This window comes from Chiloscyllium punctatum, chromosome 20 (assembly GCF_047496795.1).
Source record: "Chiloscyllium punctatum isolate Juve2018m chromosome 20, sChiPun1.3, whole genome shotgun sequence".
NCBI classification, from domain to species: Eukaryota; Metazoa; Chordata; class Chondrichthyes; order Orectolobiformes; family Hemiscylliidae; genus Chiloscyllium; species Chiloscyllium punctatum.
The window spans coordinates 46,926,357-46,947,241 of NC_092758.1; the positions used below are offsets into that span (position 1 = coordinate 46,926,357).

At 39.6% G+C, this 20,885-nt stretch overlaps 1 long non-coding RNA gene across 1 annotated transcript in view; it reads right to left on the reverse strand.

Moving 5' to 3' along the window:
- Positions 1–2,847: 2,847 nt before the first annotated feature.
- LOC140492106 (uncharacterized) overlaps positions 2,848–20,885 on the reverse strand; it is a 54,410-nt gene continuing 36,372 nt past the window's right edge. The window contains exon 3 of the long non-coding RNA XR_011963494.1: positions 2,848–4,860. This is a non-coding gene — a long non-coding RNA (uncharacterized lncRNA). The remainder of the gene's footprint in view (positions 4,861–20,885) is intronic.

A 20,885-nucleotide genomic window follows, 5' to 3' on the forward strand; every position in this document is an offset into this window, starting at 1 on the left:
GCTGTATAAGAAAGGATGACGAGTGTTTGAAAAGGAATAACGATAGGGAGTTAGCTACTTAGGGGAACAGAGCAGGGTTTTATTTTGGCACACTGTGCCAGGGTCACTGATCTCCTGGAACAGCTGGTAAGCATTTTAAGGTTGCCACTTAGAGTTCACAGTCCATATCAGTGCTACTGACTTAGGTAGAAAGAGGGATAAGTGTCGTTAAGTAGCACTTATGGAGCAAAGAAAGAAATTAGATAAAAAGGAACTTAAAGATAGTAATCTCTTGATTACATTAAATGCCATGCATCGGGGTATGGAAATAGGAGAATAGCAGAGATGGAAGATGGTGCAGGAGGGAGAATTTTAATTTCTTGAGCCTTGGGACCAGAGGAGATGAGATTTTCTGGCTGACAGTTGCTCTGAACACACTTACTTCCAGTTCCATTGAGTCTCAAATATCTTGCCTCACTGCTTGAGAAGACAACTGTGTAAACACAACTAATAATGAGTTCTAGTAACTTACGTGTTAAATTTGCAATAATTCCTTCCATAACTCTTGGTTTACAGAAATATAGTTTTCCCATTTTGTTACACTATCCAAATTAAAGAAAAAAAATTATGTGATCTCTATATATTGAGGCGTGTAGGAGATGAAGTGGAACCTTTGCTGAGCATTGGCAAATTAGAGTTAGAGTGAGAAGATCATAGCAGATAGTGAAAAGATTTCACAATGTGAGGTTGGGAAATTGGATGGGGTCAAAGGAAAGTATCTGGAAGATATTGGTATGTAAGATTTGTTGAAGCTTGCAAACTTTGGCACCTGAATGGATGAAATAAGTTTTTGTTAACTTGTTAGGTGATGTAAAGGGTGAAATGGAACTGTGGACCAGACAGGACGAAAGTGTTTGGTACACTTGCTTTTATTGGTCAGTGCATTGTTGAGTACAGAATTTGGGAGGTCATATTGTGGCTATACAGGACGTTGGTTAGGTCACTTTTGGAATACTGTATTCAATTCTGGTCTTCTTCCTATAGGAAAGATGTTGTTAAACTTGAAAGGGTTCAGAAAAGATTTATAAGAATGTTGCCAGGGTTGGAGGATTTGAGCCATAGGGAGAGGCTGGTACTATTTTCTCTGGAATGTCTGGTGACTTTATTGAGGTTTATAAAATCATGAGGGGCATGGACAGAGTGAATAGTCAAGCTCTTTACCCCAGGACAAGGGAGTCCAAAACTAGAGGGCATAGGTTTATGGTGAGAGGGGAAAGATTTAAAAGGCACCTAAAAGGCAGCTTTTTCACACAAATGGTGGTGTATGTATGGAATGCACAGCCAGAAGAAGTGGTGGAAGCTGGTACAATTACATTTCAAAGGCATCTGAATGGATATGTGAATAGGAAAGGTTGAGAGAGATATGGGCCAAACGGTATCAAAGGGGGGTAGATTAATTTAGGAAATTTGGTTGGCATGGATGAGTTGGACCGAAGGGTTTGTTTCCATGTTGCACATCTCTATGACTCTATGACAGCGTGGAGATAGAATGAATCAATGCTGCAAATGGAGATGTTATGCGTAGCATGTGATGTTGTGCATGAATATACGAGTGCATCAAGTGCAGTGGTTTGTGGAACATGAAATTTCATTGCAGGTAACAGCGATCATGGGCAAATCTGAAACATAAGAGGTTGAATTTCAGTTGAAGCTTGAGATATTTGCTGAGAAAAAAAGTGACTGTGAAAAACATTTTGGGAGACACCTGATTGCATGTGAGAAAAGAAACAAGAAACAATGAAGGTGATCAAGGTAAAAGAGACAATTGGTAGTCTTGGTGCCAAGAAGAACAGAACCTCTTCAAGAAGGATATTCCCAGATGAGAAATGGCAGCAAATTACAAAAATACATGTTGTATCGCCGAGTGAAATATCTAGCACAAATAAAGAGCAGCCAGTGGAGTTAGCACCAACAAAATAAAGAATCTAAATCCAAATCTAAATCTAAAATACACCCGCTGCAGAACTCATGTGATTAGGGCTTACAGGAACTCCCTGTAGAGCTAAACGTTTTAATCAGCAGCAGCAAAATGGGCTGTCATTCGTTCTAAAGATGTCCTTTCAAGTACAGCAAAAACTGTGAGGAATTGCAACTTTGGCAAGGGTGCTGCCATACTAAGAGATCTAAGCTTTCTATCTAGCATAAAATAATTGAGAGAGCTGCTTTTAATAAGTCAGAAACTTAGTAATAATATAGCAAAAAACAATAAAGGGTGAATTTTATTCAAAATTCTTGTGCATGCTATTTGAAGAAAATAATTTAATTTTTTGGCTTGGATAGTGAAAAACTTTTAATTTCTTGAGCCTTGGGACCAAGGGAGATGAGATTTTCTGGCTGACAGTTGCTCTGAACACACTTACTTACAGTTCCATTGAGTCTCAAATATCTTCCTCACTGCAACTGGAAAACTAACAAAAAGATTTCAATCTTGAAATATCCATTCAGTTAGGGTAGGATTTCATTAACAATTAATTTTAATTTGTTTAGCCCTATTTCTTATACTGGCAATTATACAAGTTGGGCTACCCATCCTATGTCTGGGAAATAAAGAAATGGAGGTTAAAAATAAGATCTAAAAATTAAGATAAAGAAAATGTTTTAATGAAGTCTTATGCCAAAGATATTTGCCCTATGAGCATGTGTACAAAATAAGGTAGATATTAAAGCTAGATAGAGGTAGATATTAAAGGTAGATATAAAACCAGACCATAATAATTTATTTGAAATGTTTCTTATTTCCATTAGATTTCATTCAATAATTCACTTGATTAATTTCTTTCACACAATTACATTAATTAACAATTATCTTCCCACAAATATGAAGCACAAATACTTCAATTCACACAAAAGTTTATCCACAAAAAGATCATTTGAGAAAAAGGTATTTTATTTATTTTACTTGTTTCTATCTAGTTTAACTATTCATACAAATCATTTCCTACATCCTCGGTAGCATTCTCAAAATCCACCACATCAAAATTTATATCTGCACATATTTCTTTGGTAGGAAATTTGTAGGTGGTATGTTCTCATGTGTTTGCTCTTTGTTCATCTAAATGGCAGAAGTCACAGGTGTGGAGGGTGCGATCGAAAGAGACTTGGTCACTTGCTGCAGTTCATTTGTAGATGGTACACACCGCTGCTAATGTGCACTGGTGGTAGAGGAAGTGAATGTTTATGATAGTGGCTAAAAACTGCTTTGATGTAGTGATTGGAGCTGCACTCTTTCGGATAACTAGAAAGTATTCTATCACATTCCTGATTTGTGATATGTGGATAGAGGACATGTTATGGGGAATTAGGAAATGAGTTAATTACTGCAGAAATCCCAGCCTCAGACTTGCTCTTCCAGTTACAGCAATTAAATAGTTGGTCAAGTTAAGCTTATGGTCAATGGTTGTGCCTGGAATATCGATGGTGGGGAATTCAGCAATGGTACTGGTATTGAATATCAAGGGGAGAAAATGGGATTTTCTCTTGTTAGCGATGACCATTTTCTGGCAGTTGCATGACACTTGTTACATATCAGGCTAAGCCTGAATGTTGTCCAGTTCTAGCTTCATTTGGGCCTTTGCTGCTTCATCATCTAAAAGTTGCAAATAATATAGGGAATCTAATCTAAATCTAAATATGGAATGCTGTGAAAGTATTGACAAACATCCCACTTCTGATATTATAACTGTGAAAAGATTATTAATGAAATAGCTGAAAAATGTAAAAATGAGTGGACCAAAGGTTAAACCTTGAGATGTAAGATAATTGACCTCAACAATTACAGCAATTTTCTTTGTGCAAGATACGATTCCAACCAGTATTGAATTTTCCTCAATTTGTCTTGGCTATTTTTTCTAGGGGTCTTGATTCCATAATTGTTCAAATGCCTTGGTGTTAAGAATAATTACTCTCACCTCATCTTCATAATTTGCATTTTTGTCCATACATGGTCCACTTTCACAATGAGATCTGGTTGGCTGGCCAAGGCAGAACTCAACCTGAGCATTGATGTGTAGGTTGTTGCTGAGTACTATTTATTGTGCAGTAAATTGAACAGGTGCTGATGGGTCACACTGGATTTGTCTTGTCTTTTGTGGGCATGATATAGCTTGTCAATTTTCCATGTTGTTGGGTAAATGCATGTGTTGTAGCTGTGCTAGAACACCTTAAAAATAGGCACAGTTAATTCTAGAAGTCAAGTCTTCAGTAAGAGAACTGATATGTTAGCAGAATGCATAGATTTTTGCTGTATCCATTTAGGGGTGAATATTGGTGAGGACTCATTTTCTCTTCTGCACATGGGATATTTTATATCCAAAGGAATGGCCAAATGAGTTTAACAACTCATCCAACAGATCAAACATCCAAAGGTCAGACTCCCTTGGTACTGAACACTCAATTTAGATTATGCATTATCTATCTGGAGAACGACTTAAATTTCTAACTTAGAGATCAGGGAGACGCCACTAAGCCAAGACAGACACCTAATACTGATGATGGGCTTAAGTTGCAAAGGCATTTTCTGCTTATTTAACTGCAATACCTAATTATTTTTCATCTGTGCTTGACAACAGTATTTGTGCTACCTAGTCCCACATTTATTTCCATGTTGTTAAACATATCGGTGTTATGACCAGGAAAGGAGGGGTGGAATGGCTTCCTATCTTTTTCTTCTCATTTGGTTTTAATAGATGTACTGAACTTCTGAAGAAAACAAATTTGCCAATGCGTGTTTATAATTGACTGTTTACATGGTAGTTGTGAAGATTCGACCAGTTTTTTTTTTCATTTTTAAGTGCAAGGTCAGGTTTTTGTTTTGAAGCCAACCTGGAAAAAAAATTAAAAGGTTAATACAGGCCCCAAAAATGCAAAAGCAAATCCACACACACGAACGCATATTCGAAGTAGAGATCAGTATATTTAGCCAAATGCAAAGTCGTGAACAAAATAAAAGAAATAATTCACAGTTTATAGCTGGCAGTCTGATCTGGCTGCAGATTTCACAGGCTTTTGTTTTTCAACCTTTTATTATATTCGTTCATTGATTATTGGTGTTGCTATTAAGGGAGCTATTAAGAGTTAACCAAATTGCCGTAGGTCTGGAGTCATATGTAGTTTAAATCAAGAACATATGATAGATATCCTTGTCTAAAACACATAAATGTACCAGATTTTTAAAAAGATAATCAACAATAGTCACATGGTTACCATTAGTCAGCTTTTAATTCCAATCTTTATTGATTTCAAATTTCACCATCTGCCACAGTAGGACTCAAATCCATGTTACTACCATGACATTGCCTTTCTCCCTTTGAGATGATGTCCTAAAATATACTGGAATGTCTCTTTTTCTTCTGGAAAATTGTTGTAGAAATTGAACGGCTTTACCTGTGGAACTTTGTCTGCTTGCAGGGATGTAAACATGGTTCAAAACTCAGCAAACAAGGCTCAAAGCTTAGCTTTTAAATTGGAGAGAGAGAGAGAGAGAGAGCTCAGCAGCTTGTATCACTGTTCAAATTCAAATCCAAGCATATTATCAAAGGTTGTATCATTTGACCTCTCTCTGTGTTAGTTATATAATCCGAATGAAGAAAGGGAATGGATTAGGCTATCCTTACCTTTAGCCATTGTCATAAAACTCAGGTAATGAATTATTAATATACAGGCAATTAGCTCATTATTCTATCTTGATGAACTAGGATGAAAAGCTATCAAACCTTTTGTGGTTATTATTGTTCACATAGGATCCTGGAGACAATACGTCTGATGCTGCAATCAGTTTTGGCCATCTAGATATTGGTAATTTGCAATTTCAACTGAAAAGTTCAGTATGTGAAAACAACTGGTGAGATAACAAATTAATATAAGAAACAAGCACTTCTGTAGAGCAATAGGACACAGACATTTAAAGATCAAGACATAATTTGCATGATTAGGTTCACCCTTTCAATTTTTAATTCATACAAACACATTTTTATTACTTGTACTTATATAAAACACTTTTGTTTCAATCACGAAGGAAATAAAATTATGAAGCTTCTACATCAGTTGTTACATTATTTTTCATTTTTCAATGATCTCTTACTTATGTAATACTGAGATCAATAGGAATATTGACATTACTGCATAATTTTAAAAGATAACAGCTTGAATTATCACAAACAAACAATGTTCGCACATGCTGACAATTACCTCATCATATTTAATTCTGTTCTAACAAACAACACCTGTGTATGGCACCAATTACCTCATTGTACTTTTAGTTCATCTAAAAATACTGCACTTTCAGATATAATTTGTTCTGAGATTATTAGACTCAGCATTCAATGACACGGGACCATCAGAGCCAAGAAGCTCAAGGATCAATGGAAATTCATCCTTAGGTTTCAACAGCATACTTGGTGTGAGCTGTTGCCGCTGATCATGTTTCCACAAGAGGTTTACTCAAATGTAGAGATGAAATGTCAAATCTTTACAATGGCGTAATGGGTAGGCCTGTGTAAGTGATTTGGAAAAATATGCTTGGTTCAATTTCTGTACATCTGTAATGTGGAAGGTTATACTTCCATCAGATCAGTAAATAAGGAATTTATTAACAATTTTTATATCACCTCTTAAAACAAAGATTACAACATATAAAACATTGTTTATGCTTTTAGTAATTCAATTGAAATCAAATGAGTCTGAAAGACTGTTAACTATTTAATTGAACACTATGTTATGTTCAAGAGCAGTCTGTTTCATCACATCTCAAGTTCCCCAATACCATCTTTGCCTTTATTTATAATTACTTAATTGAGAATAAAATAAATAAATGTATTTTAAAAAGTGCTATATAATTCAATGAGACAGAGCCTAACTTCAAATAGAAAAGCTATGAGACAGGTTCTAAGAGATAAGATTTACTTTGAGCATTTACAAAGGTACTACAGCATAATGGCTAAAATACTATAATTCTGATGGACTGAATAGTACTTTCCTGTCCCTGATGTACTTTCACGTTCTGGGGTTACTATGTTGAAAATGAAAAGTTATTACCTATCTCACCATACACTTGGATATGATTCAGAAGTACTGTATGTCATTATCACAAAAACACAATCATTCCACAGTAGCCAAAAACCAGCCTCTGTCAGAGGAGGACAAGCTTCACTCTTTATACACTTCAAGTTCCCTATTGGATGCTTTTGACTTTTCTCGATGTGTTGATTCTGTGATATCTTGCCAGAAGGCTGAAAGGTTTTGATTTAACAGGAAGGAGATCTCATCAATTGCTTCTGGGAAAGAATTATGATAGGTCATGAATGAAAAATGGTAAAATGGGAGCAAACAACATAGCAAATGAAACTATGGCTGGGATTTTCCCATTTGATGTTTTAAATTTCCAAATTTGTGGCAAGCAACTTTCTTGCTGTTATATCTGCCATGGACCAGGGTGAATCATCTTATCTTATCATTTATGCAAGTGCGGTGTGGGCACATTACTTGGTGAGAGGAACAGAAATACTCACCACATCTGGGACCTTCCAGATTCTTGTGCCACATTTACACTAACATCCAATTTTTCTGTTGCACTCAAAATGTGCCACACTTACACTTACAAGATGGTATTTAAAAGTGAGGATATAGGAGAAAGTGAGGACTGCAGATGCTGGAGATCAGAGTCGAGAGTGTGGTGCTGGAAAAGCACAGCAGGTCAGACAACATCCGAGGAGTAGGAGAATCAATGTTTCGGGCATAAGCCCTTCATAAGAAATGAGGCTTGTGGGCCGGGGGGCTGAGAGATAAAGGGAGGGGGGTTGGGATTGGGGGGAAGGTAGCTGAGAATGTGACAGATAGGTGAAGGTCAGGGAGAAGGTGATAGGTCGGAGAGGAGGGTGAAGTGGATAGTTGGGAAAGGTGATGAAAAGGCTATGAGTGTGGTGCCGAGTTGGAGGCTTGGGACTGGGGAAATGAGGAAACTGGTGAAATCTACATTGATCCCCTATGGTTGCAGGGTCCCAAGGAAAACATGAAGCATTCCTCGTCCAGACATCGGATGGTTAGGATTTGGTGACGGAGGAGGCCCAGGACAAGCATGTCCTTGGTGGAGTGGGAGGGGGAATTGAAGTGTTCAGCTACGGGCCGGTGAAGTTGGTTGGTGTGGGTGTCCCAGAGATGTTCTCTGAAGTGATCCATAAGTAGGCATCCTGTCTCCCTGATGTAGGGGAGACCACATTGGGTGCAACGGATACAGTAGGTGACATTGGTGGATGTACAGGTAAATTTCTGTTGGATCCTTTGGGGCCTTGGACGGAGGTAAGGGGAGTAGTGTGGGTGTGGGTTTTGCACTTCCTGTGGCAAGGGGAGGTGCCGGGAATGGGGTGTGGGCTGGTGCAGGTTGTGAATCTGATGAGGGAGTTGCGGAGCAAATGGTCTCCTCGGAATGCTGATAGGGGTGGGGAGGAAAAAATATATCTGGTGGTGGGGTCGGTTTGTAGGTGTGATGTATATGGAGATTCGTAGGGTGGAAGGTGAGGACCAGGTGAGCTCTGACCTTGTTGCATTCAGAGGGGTGCGGTTCAAGGTGGAGGTGTGGGAAGTGGAGGAGATGTGCTGGCAGACATCGTTGACGATGTGGGAAGTGAAATTGCGATCTTGGAGCAGGAGACTATCTAGGATTTTCTAAGGTAAAATTGGTCATCCTGGAAACAGATGTGGCAGAGGCAAAGGAATTGGGAATGAGGGATAGTGTTTTTTACAGGGGGTAGGTTGGGAGGAGGTGTAATGTAGGTAGCTACAGGAGTCAGTAGGCTTGTAGTAGATGTCTGTGTTTAGTCGGTCACTGGAGATGGAGATGGAGAGGTCCAGGAAGGGGAGGGAGGTGGCTGGGATGGTCTAGGTGAATTTGAGGTCAGGGTGGAAAGTGTTAGTGAAGCTGATGAACTGTTCAACCTCCTCGTGGGAGCATGAGGTAACGTCAATACAGTCACCAATGTAGTGGAGGAACAGGTGGGGCATGGTGCTGGTGTAACTGCGGAAGATAGACTGTTCCATGTACTTGATAAAGAGGCAGGCATAGCTGAGTTCCATGCGGGTGCCCATGACTACCCCTTTGGTTTGGAGGAAGTGGGAGAATTGAAAGGAGAAGTTGTTAAGGGTGAGGACCAGTTCAGCCAGGCGGATGAGGGTGTCGGTGGAAGGGTACTGGTTGAGATGGCGTGAGAGAAAGAAAAGGGGGGGGGGGGGATTGGAGGCCTTCATTGTGGTGGAAGGATGTGTACAGGGACTGGATGTACATGGTGAAGATGTGGCATTGGGGGCTGGGCAAATGAAAATCCTGGAGGAGGTGACAGGCATGGGTGGTGTCCCGAACATAGGTGGTGAGTTCCTGGACTATGGGGCAGGACGGTGTCAAGGTAGGCAGAGATGAGTTCAATGGGACAGGAGCAGGCTGAGACAATGGGTTGACGGGGAAGTAAGGTTTGCGAATCTTCGGTAGGAGATAGAATCAGGCAGTGTGGGGGTCACGGACAATGAAGTTGAAAGCTGTGAATGAAAGATCCCCAGAAATGATGAGGTTGTGGATGGTCTGGGCGAAGATGGTTTGGTGAAGGGAGGTGAGGTAATGGTTGAGGGGACAATTGGAGGAGGCGTCTATGAGTTGGCACCTTGCTTCAGCAGTGTAGAGGTCAGTGTGCCAAACTACCACTGCTCTCCCCCCTTGTCTGTGGATTTGATGGTGAGGTTGGGGTTGGAGCAGAGGGAGTGGAGAGCTACGCATTTGAGGGCGGGAGGTTGGAGTGGGTGAGAGGGGTGGACCAGTTGAGGCAGTCAATGTCATGGTAGCAGTTAGAAATGAAGAGGTCAAGGGTGGGTAACAGGCCAGCATGAGGTGCCCAGAGGGATGGGGTGTGTTGGAGATGAGAGAAGGGGTCCTTGGAGGGTGGTGGGATGTCTTGATTGAAAAAAGAGGGTCTGGAGATGGTGGAAGAAATGTTCAAGGTTGCGATGCATGTCGAACTCATTGATTTGAGAGTGTAGCGGGATGAAGGTGAGGACTAAATCTTCATCCTCAGTGAGGGGGAGATCTGGGGGAATAGTAAAGACATGGCAGGGCTGGGAGCTAGGATCTGGAGTGGGGCTGGAGCTGGGTGTAAAGGCAGAGACAGTCACTTGAGTGGGCATGATTAGAGGGTCAGGAGTGACGTCACCAATAGAAGTGCACTCACAATGGGGGCAGAAGTGGGGCATACAGCAGTGTCCATGGGGAGGAAGTGACATCGGCAAAATAAGTCCAGGCAATGCACTTTGTTTAACATGAACAAGATTGTGAAGGACAATAGATTCCTGGTGCGTTCTCTATGGCAATACTTTAAACAGTCAGAATTGACTTAACAATGAATCAGTACCTTTTTCTCATGCAGGATAAATTGTTGCTTCATTTGAAATTGACATTCTTGCATCTGTCCTGACAGAATGTTTGCTTTTCAATAATGTTCAAGTTCTGCACCACCAAAGACCAATGATTGATATTTGTCTCTCCTTCTATTAATGTTCAGTATTTCTAGCATTCTCTGTTTGCTGTTTCAGAGTTAACAGGTACAATTAGCTAAGCACCGCACAAAACTTTAGATGTGAAATTTCCATACAATAACCAAGTGGCTTCATACCGTAATTACTATAGGCTGAAACTTACAGTGTTTTGGTTAAGTGCCAATTGAGTCAAATGTTTTGAAAGGCACATTATTTTCTCACCATGATATATTAAATTTACGTCATTAACTACTTACCTCACTGCTATATTGGTACTCTAATCTGATTCTATTCCCATTTTACCTCACGCAATTCCCAGAACAACGTGCTACTCTAAAATTGATGGCATCCCTGGTACTGGCACCACCTTTAAAAGCCTGTTGTGCACCCGGGCATGTACTGTCACTGGTCCTGCCGTTCATGATTCCTAACATTTGATCTGGGCTTGGTGGACAGAGAAATATAGGTACCCTGCTTTGTAGGCAAGGATCTGGAAGTCCTGCTGGATGGGACAATGAAAATGCAGGGAATCCTCTTCCTTCAAGGCCAACAGGAGAGATCACAACACCAGACCATGCCAATGTGGTCCAAGGTTGACACCCAGTCAATGCAGTCTAAGCCAGTGTTGGAATGCAGAGCAAAGGAGAAAGAAGGTCAATCTCACCACAGCCCATGTCATTTAGGCCTCTATAAAATCCTGCCATATATGTCTTTTTTTAATGTGCGCATTAATTCAGTTAAAACAAGGTTATGTCTTAATCTGCACAGTTAAGCAATCCAACTAATCACCATTGAAAAAAATGCTTGTTACAATACCACAATAATGTATAATTACCTGACTTTATTTGTGGGGGGTTCTCAGCATTAAGAACAGGAAGATTGAGAAATTATTCAATGTCAAAGGAAAATGAACTAATTCCTGAGCTACCAATTGGTATAGAATACATTGCTAGAAGGTGCTCTTGGAGCCTATTTCTTTGACCTTTTACTTGATGATTTTTAAAGTATTGCTTTGAAATTGAGCCATACCTTTTGATTTGATTTTACAAAAAAATTGTTTCACATGCTATTTCCTGCATTTAATGTATTTAATGCTCATTCCATTTTGGAATTAGCTTGTTGTCAGAACCATTTAATGCAATCGTATAACAATCCTCATTTTGTTTGTGCTACGTTGTAGTTCCATCATGGGAATATTAATTGCACCAAAATTGTTCAACACATATTTACAACTCTACTTAATATTCTCCATTCCAACACTAATGAATTTTCATTTTGCTGATTAACACTTTGATGGCCCAAGGTTATATAGACACCATGTAAAGTACAAGCATTTGTTTCATAAAGACCAACATAGTATTTGTAGTACTTAATCTGCCTATCATGTATCAGAAGTTGCCATTTTCTCAATGACAATTTTACTAAAACAATGGAAATAGCTGTAAATTGGCTGCTTAGTAAATCCAGACAACCTTTGATTAGGCAATAATTAGGGATAACGTTCAGCCTTTAATTCTGCAGTAATTAAAAATCTGCAACCTTGACAATTGTTTACAGCTAAGACTCTATGCAGATTTCCAATTCAGCCAGACTAAACTAAAAAAATTTAGGAATAACTTCTAGAAATGAATTCAGGAGATTCCAAAATCTGGTTAAAACCTTATAACACAGAAGCAGGCTATTCGGCTATTGAGCAAATGCTAGGTCAACTGAAAGCATTTAATTTCAATTTAATCCCTCATCTGACCATTTTCTATATAACCCTGCATATTAGCCTTTTTTTTATCTCTACACATCAGTTATCTTCAAGTGAGTGTCTAATTGCCTTTTGGAAGTTCCAATAAAATCTGATTTCATCATACTTTCAGGTAGTGTGTTATAAATCATAACAACCTTCTGTGTAGAAAAGACTCCTTCATTTCCCCTCTATCTTCTTGCCACTTATTTTAAATCCATGACTTTTGATTTCAAACAGACTTGCCAGAGGAAGTAGCTTCTCTTTGAATGGGATCTCTTATAATTCTGAATATTTCTACAAGATTGCCCTTAACCTTCCCTGCGTAAGGAGCATGATCCCAGATTCTTTAATTTCTGTGTGTGTGTGAGACTTAGTTCATTAAAACCCCTTGTCTCACTCCAAAGATTTTATATATTTCTTCAAATGTGGCATAAAGAATTGTACAAATTATACAATTGAGGCCTAACCAGAAATTTGTAAAGGTTTAGCATGACTTTATTTTTGCATTTAATGTCCTGAATTAAATATTTCAGACAACTTAATGGATACATCATGCATCTGCTCATTCTCCCTGTCTCCCTCAAAAGTAAAAGCTGTGTCAGCCAAATTCATATCACAGTAGACCTACTATTCTTTCATTGTAGGAAGAAAAGAGCCCACATCAGAGCAGAAAGAGTGAAAACAAGTGGTGTGCTGCCTCGCTTTTGGCTCATTACTATTTACAAGGGGACAATGCCGACACTGACCAGCCCTGAGCAGGCCCTATGCTCATATTAGAGGCTGCCCTTGATTTACTAAGCCAGAAACCTCTGAAAAAATGCTATCGCTTTGATTTGACTGAAGTCTTCTGACAACTATGTGAATATCTTGGCTTTGTGTCTGCACTAAATAGCATGGCATAACAAACGTAATGTAAGCCAATGGTGTGAGCAGTCAGGTAGGTGAATGAGTAAGGTCTATCATACCAGTCAAAGATTCAAAGCCTGATCCAGTCCTTGAGCACAAAGTGTTCTTGCTACAATATTGCAATGAGCGACTGGTGCAGTCCTACATGCAGTATGGAAGTACGGAGCATCCTGTAAATGCATTGGAAATTTGCCCTAATGGTTGGATGCCATTATCCATGGACAAAGATATGTGTGTGGCGAGTGCCAATCAGTACACGTTGAGACGTTTGTGCCTACTTTCCAACATTTGATCATTTGGAGCAAGTAGCAAGTTGAATGCCCACTCCAGTTTCTTTGTTGAGATTTACCGACATCTAGTTTGTTTGGTAGTTTGGTAAGATTAGTGAGGTAAGTTCGGTATTAATGAGGCATTTGACAAATGTTAGTCTCCACTAATTGGCATCATGCTACTGCTTTCCAAGAATTTCTCCACACCTTTGTGAAAAGTATAAAAGATGGGGTAAGATGCTCTTGATCACGAGACTTCAATGTCCTCCAAAGCTGTGCTGCACACCTTCATAGACCTTGTGCTGTCCCTTTTACCATACTTGTCTCCACTTCTACAAATGCCTGTGTTTCCCTCCCTCAGTCTTGATTCACCCACTCCTTCTGGCAATGAATCCCCCCATGTCCCTACAGGCCTTCCATGCACCTTCCTGAAAGAATGATGGAAGGACTCCCAGGACTGTATTCACTCCAGATCTCTGACTAACTTCACTGAACAGCCCCTAGACAAGAATGACCAGATGCCTAACCACTGTCATTGCAGCTGATGATACATAATGCCTCGACTGATTATGCAGGCTGTACAGTATGGACCACTGCACATGCCTCAAGCTGTGCTGGCACAGATCACTGGATCATGAGCATCCCAAGTTGATGACTGACTGTGGTCTATATGCAGGCTATGCCTTAACAGCTGCCCCGATTGGCAGCACAACAACAACCACCACCCTCCCCGCCCCACCCCTTCACCTCCCCCAGCCAGGTGATGGGAAAGCTTGTACCCACTTTCTAACATGGCCTTTTGATTAAGAACATGCAGTACGTTTGTGCTGAGGCAGCTGGCACATGTTTTAGGTGTTAGATTGATTCTTGTTGTATTGTCAAGATGCTCCCTATCCCCAGACAGATTCCCACAGCAAACCAACCTGCCCTTGTCTACAATAAAGAGCAATTCAGTACAACAATATTAATCTCCTCTGGGTCTGGTTGAAGTGCAAAGCACTAACAGGCATGTTGTTAATAGCATGGAAAGACATGGATGCTGCAAGGATGCATTACAGAAAAGCGTTAACTAAGCGAGCCCAAAGAGAGCAAGCAAGCAGCCCTGAGATGCATGCAGCCTATCCCAATCTGTGATCTGGGTGCTTGTCCTAGCGACAGCTTTTCAATGCTATTTTCTGGTGCACCTCCAACATGATTTATGCTTCCTAAGTGTATCAGTGATGGCCAAGATTGGCACAGGCCAATGCCTAGGATGTCCTGGTTTCCATACTGAGTTTCTTGATGTCTAGCTTGTTTGACAAGTTTAGTAAGACTGGAAGTTGATTATTAATGAGGTGAGTTGGGTTGTCAACAATATGTTCAATTAATTATAATTCCACTTAATTGACAGCTAACTAAATAAAAAAGAGGCTTATGGCACTGTGGGCTCAATACAGTAGGGTGAATACATATGATCATAAATAAACACATGGTCATAAATAAATTGCTGCATTCCATTTCAACACTCAAACACTCTAACAGCAAATAATGTGAGGCTCCTTGAAAAAGAAACAAGTTTGCTGCTTTGAGGTTGCTTCAGTTGGGGTGCAATATCAGGCTGTTAAGAAATCACATTTGAAAAGTTTGAAGGAAATGATCCTGAGAAAATTATGGAGAATGTTTTTATTGCTTGGTGAAGCAGGCATTCTCATCCATTCTTAACTAGAGGAATATAAACACAAAATTAGGAAGGAAAGATAGTGCATGAGAAAGAAATGCAGATAGAATGACGAAAATCCCAAATCCTATTTTATAAATGTATAAAATGCATATGAATAACTAGGGAAAGAATAGATGTGATTGATGTGTGGACCCAAAAGATGTGGGCATAGTTGTCAATGTCAGTCAGTCATCAATACTTTGTGACAGTCTTCACATTGGAAATGAATAATGCAGACATCAGAGTGAAGGACTATGAAATATTAGAAGAAATTAACACAGAGAGGGGAAGTACTGGTGGATTTAGCAAACTTAAAAATGGATAAATCTCAGACCCAATGAGACATATCCCAGGCTACTGAGGGAGACAAGGGAGGAGTTACCTGGAGCTCGGGCAACAATTTTCAAATTGTCCCTGGCCACAGGTGAGGACTGCTATGTTATTCCATTATTTAAAAAGAGAAGGAATAGACCAAGAAATCACAGGCCAGTCAGTCTAATCCTGGTGATGGTAAAGTTATTAGAAAGAATTCTGAGGGACAGAATGTGTGCTTTGGAGAGACAGGGAGTAATCAGAAATAGTCAGCGTGGGGTTATTAAAGGGACATTGAGTTTGACAAATTTGTTTTTTTTGAGGAGGTAACTAGGAGTGTTGATGAGGTTAATGCATTTAGTGTGATCAACATGGACTTTAGAAAGGCTTTTGACAGATTTGTCAATAAAGTAAGAGCCTAGGGGATCCAAGGCAAAGTGGCACATTGGATCCTACAATTGACTGAGAGGCAGGAAACAGAGGGTGACTGTAGAAGGATGTTTCTGTGATCTGAAGTCTATTGCCAGTGGAGTTCTACAAGGATCAATTTGTTTCCAATGATTTGGATTTAAATGTAGGGGGGTGTTCAAGATGTTTGAGATTGACATGAACATTAGTAGGTGAAAGTGAGGACTACAGATGCTGGAGATCAGAGTCAAGAGTGGGGTGTTGGAAAAGCACAGCATGTCAGGCAGCATCCAAGGAGTAGGAGATTTGAAGTTTCCACCAAAAGTCCTTCATCAGGATTCCTGATGAACATTAGTAGGCTGATTAATAGTGATGAGATAGATATAAGGTGCAGGAAGATATCAATAGACTGGTCAGATGGCCAGAGCAGTGGCAAATTGAATACAAACTTGAAAGGTTTGAGGTAATACATTTAGAAAGGATTAACAAGGCAAAGAATGACAATATGAACAACAGGACTTTGGAAAGTACTGAAAATCTGAGAGACTTTTGTGTGCATATCCTAAGATAGCTGAAGACAGTAGGCCAGGTAAATAAGATAGTCAAGTAGGCATATGTGATACTTCCTTTTATTAGCCTAAGTACAGAATACAAAATCAAGAAGGTTATGCTGAAACGGTATAAAATGCTGGTTAGGCCACAACTAGGGTGCTGCGTGAAGTTCTGGTCACCACATTATTGGAAGAATGTGATTATAATAGTATAAAGAAAATCTAGCAGGATGGTGCCTGGGCTGAAGGCTCTGAGATGAGGAAAGATTAGATATACTGGCAATGTTTTACTCTTGGGAGTGAAGGTTGAGAGAGACCTGATAGACCTGTACAAGGTGATGAAGGGCAAATGTAGGATGGATAAGGTGGCACTTTTGTCTTTAGTAGTGGGGTCAATAACAAGGGATAGAATCTGAGGTAATCTTCTTCGCTGTCAACTATACCTCCAATCTTGGTTTCATCTGCAAACTTACTAACCATACCTCTTATGCTCACATCCAAATCGTTTATATAAATGATGAAAGGTAGTGGACCCAGCACTGGTCCTTGTGGCACTCTACTGGTCACAGGCCTCCAGTCTGAAAAACAACCCTCTACCACCACTCTTTGTCTTCTACCTTTGAGCTAGTTCTATATCCAAAAGGCTAGTTCTTCCTGTATTCCATGAGATCTAACATTCCTAACTAGTCTTACTGAAGTCCATATAGATCACATCTACCACTCTGCCCTCATCAATCCTCTTTGTTATTTCTTCAAAAAACTCAATCAAGTTTCTAAGACATGATTTCACACGCACAAAGCCATGTTGACTATCCCTAATCAGTCTCTGCCTTTCCAAATACAGGATTCCCTCCAATAATTTGCCCACCACCGACGTCAAGCTCACTGGTCTATAGTTCCTTGGCTTGTCGTTACCACCTTCCTTAAACAGTGGCACCACGTTAGTCAACCTCCAGTCTTCCGGCATGTCACCTGTGACTATCGATGATACAAATATCTCAGTAAAAGGCCCAGCAATCACTGCACTAGCTTCCCACAGAGTTCTAGGGCACACCTGATCTAGTCCTGAGGATTTATCCAATTTCATGCATTTCAAGACATCCAACACTTCGCCCTCTGTAATATGGACATTTTTCAAGATGTCACCATCTATTTCCTTACATTCCATGTCCTTTTCCACAGTAAATACTGATGCAAAATACTTATTTAGAATCTGCCCCATCTCCTGCGGCTCCACATAAAGGCCACCCTGTTGATCTTTGAGGGGCCCTATTCTCTCCCTAGTTACCCTTTTGTCCTTAATGTACTTGTATTCTCTTTAACTCTATTTGGCAAAGCTATCTCATGTCCCCCTCTTCCCCTATCTCAAGCCCTCCTGATTTCATTCTTAAGTATACTCCTACTGCCTTTATACTCTTCTAAGGATTCACTTGATCTGTCCTATTGATAACTATATCCATGCTTATAGCCAGAATGACGCTATGCTTTTGAGTTTTTGTCATAAAATGTTTTGCCTCTTCCCTGTTGCTCTTTCCTTGAATGATTCATTAAGGTAAATTTTTTACTGCCTGACCCAAAAGCCCATTCCTTTGCCTAACATCCATTTTTCCCATTCATTTTTGTTTCACATTCATATGATGTTCTCATCAAATACTCCAAGCATGGAGCTGGGAAATATATTATGGCTATTGGAGGTTTTGTGAGCATCAATTAATGTGTGTTATGAGGAAGGAACACTGGACCCAAAACATTAACTCTGATTTCTCCCCACAGATACTACCACATCCGCTGAGCTTTCCCAGCAATTTGTTTTGGTTCTGATTTACAGAATCCACAGTTCTTTTGGTTTTTAATTGATATGTGTATGTATTTTTTTAAGAACATTCAGTTCTGTACACCTTCCCTACCTCAATATAGGAATTTGTAGTATTTTCTATGTTTCTTAACAATTTCAATGGTAACGAACTACAAAATAAGTTATCAGCCTGGATTTTGGCTCTGGTGCTCAGACTGGTGTTTACCAAACTAAGTACAATGTTTGCTTTTAATACTGTATCACAGTATTGTCTGACTATTGATATGAGAACTATATTCTCTCTCAGATCTCAGCCTAACTGGCCCTGAGGTGCTGTTTCACTGATATGTTGTGTTTGTCCGTTTTGACATGTTGTGGGGCTTTGATCTTCTGGTAGCTTGTTTTTTTAATGCTTGCAGAATGGATGAGAATGCTTGCTTCATCTACCAATAAAAACATTCTCCATGATTTTGTCAGGATAATTTCCTTCAAACATTTCAAATGTGATTTTTTAACAGCCTGATATTGCACCCCAACTGAAGCAACCTCAAAGCAGCAACCTTGTTTCTTTTTTGACGAGCCTCACATTATTTGCTGTTAAAGTGTTTGCGTATTGAATTGGAATGTAACATATTTATTTATGAGCACGTGTTTCACACTGATGCATCAATACAAAAGTATGATCTAATTGTGTTTTTAAATTTTCAAATGAATACAACTGCTGCATGGATAAATCCATAAACTTGATGTTTTGATTTACTGGAAGTACATCTTAAAACATTCAGCCAATTACAACAAGAGCAATGACTGTGGATAGTTTTACTTGAGTGATGTATTAGTCCACACAGAAGAATAATTTGGAACAATGGGCTGTATTTTACAAGGAATGGCAATCTCACCCAGATTTATATGTAACAAAAGAGCTCCGCATTTCTGATACAAGATTCTGATCAGAATTCCTTCAGAAATGCAGAACCAGACTTCTATGCTAACAGGTCTTTTTCAGCATAGAAAGTTAAAGGTCACAAAGGACACTTTAACCATTGCTATAAAGTGGTAAGTACAGTATATAAGGTAAGTATGATGTTAGGGTTCCATTAATAGAGTGACCATAACTGCACACAGCAATTCAGGTGCTACCTCACTAACATGGTTGTACAGCTGTAACAAAACTTACCGATTATTAAACTACAACTCCCAAGCAATCAAGGTCAAAATTCCATTTGCCTTCCTAATTACTTGCTGCACCAAATGCTAGCCTATTGTGTTTCATGTCCAAACCACACAGATCCCTTTGTGCTGCATTTTTTAGAGTCATAGTCTGCCTTTTAATTCTTTCTACCGAAGAACATGACCTCACACTTTCTACATTTAATTCCATCTGTCAAGTTTTTGCCCACTTACTCAACCTATCTATATCCTTTTGCAGATTTCTTATTCCTCATCAACTATTCCTTGCCCTCCCAACTATTTTTGTGTGATCAACAAATCGGGATACATTATTCCCTAGTCCCTCTTCCAAACTACTAACACAGATAGCAAATAATTGCGGACTCAGGGACTGATCTTTATGACACTCCACTAGTTCCGTCTGTCCAACCTAGAAAAACACCTATTAATTTGACTCTCTGTTTTCCATGTGTTAACCAATCCACAAGCCAGGCTAATGCATTAATATTAGAATCATGAGCTCTTATCTTGTGCAGTAATCTTTTATTATTCATGTAATTCTGTGACTAGCATACTGCTTCTGCTATTTAACATGCACTGAGTTTGTATTGTAACTTTACTAGTGTAGCTTCACTAGTTTAGCACCTCATTTTTAGATATGCCTGGTGTTGTTTCTGACATAACCCTTCTACATTCATCATTGAACAGTTACTTGGCTTGATGGCAGTGGTAAAGTGGGGGATATCCCAGACCATGAGGTTACAGATTGTGACAGAATACAATTCTGCTGCTGCTGATAGCTTCCAGTGCCGCATGAACGCCTAGCTTGGAACTGCTAGTTCAGCTTTGATTCTACTCCACATAACACAAAAAGACATGAAAGGACAGAGAGATGTTTCTACCAATATAGTCATAGACAGAGACCTCTGCAACAAACAAATTTATAAAAATTGGTTTTCCCCAGTGTTTGTTCTCTCAGCAGTTGCTTCAACCTAATTTGGCAGTTAAATCCTTTAGGACTAGACCAATTCAGTCAGTATTGATGCTACTGTGTCACACTTGGTCATGGACATGTTGGAAGTATGTTCTGTTACATTTCTACTTTCATTGCTTTTTCCAGTGATATTCAATCTGGTGAAGTACAGACTCATCAGCAGGTAGCCTGGTGCGTTGCTATGAAACTTCATGTTAAATCAAAATTGAGGAAGCCCAGGGCTAATCTTCCATAATTGTATATCACTGTACAACCACTTATAGTAAGTCTATTCTGCATTTAGGACAGAACATACCTAGGGATACTGATGGAATAATTTGGGACATTGTCTGATAGGGAAGTCAGTTGCTGCTTGATAGGCTGTGAGACAGCTCTGATAGAAATCACCTAAAGTTAGAGTGTCGAACTTTGCAGGATTAGAGTGTGCCTTTGTAATGTCCAGTCCCTAGGGTAACATCATGTGCTCCATCTGGTTTTGTTCTTCTTGTAACTTTT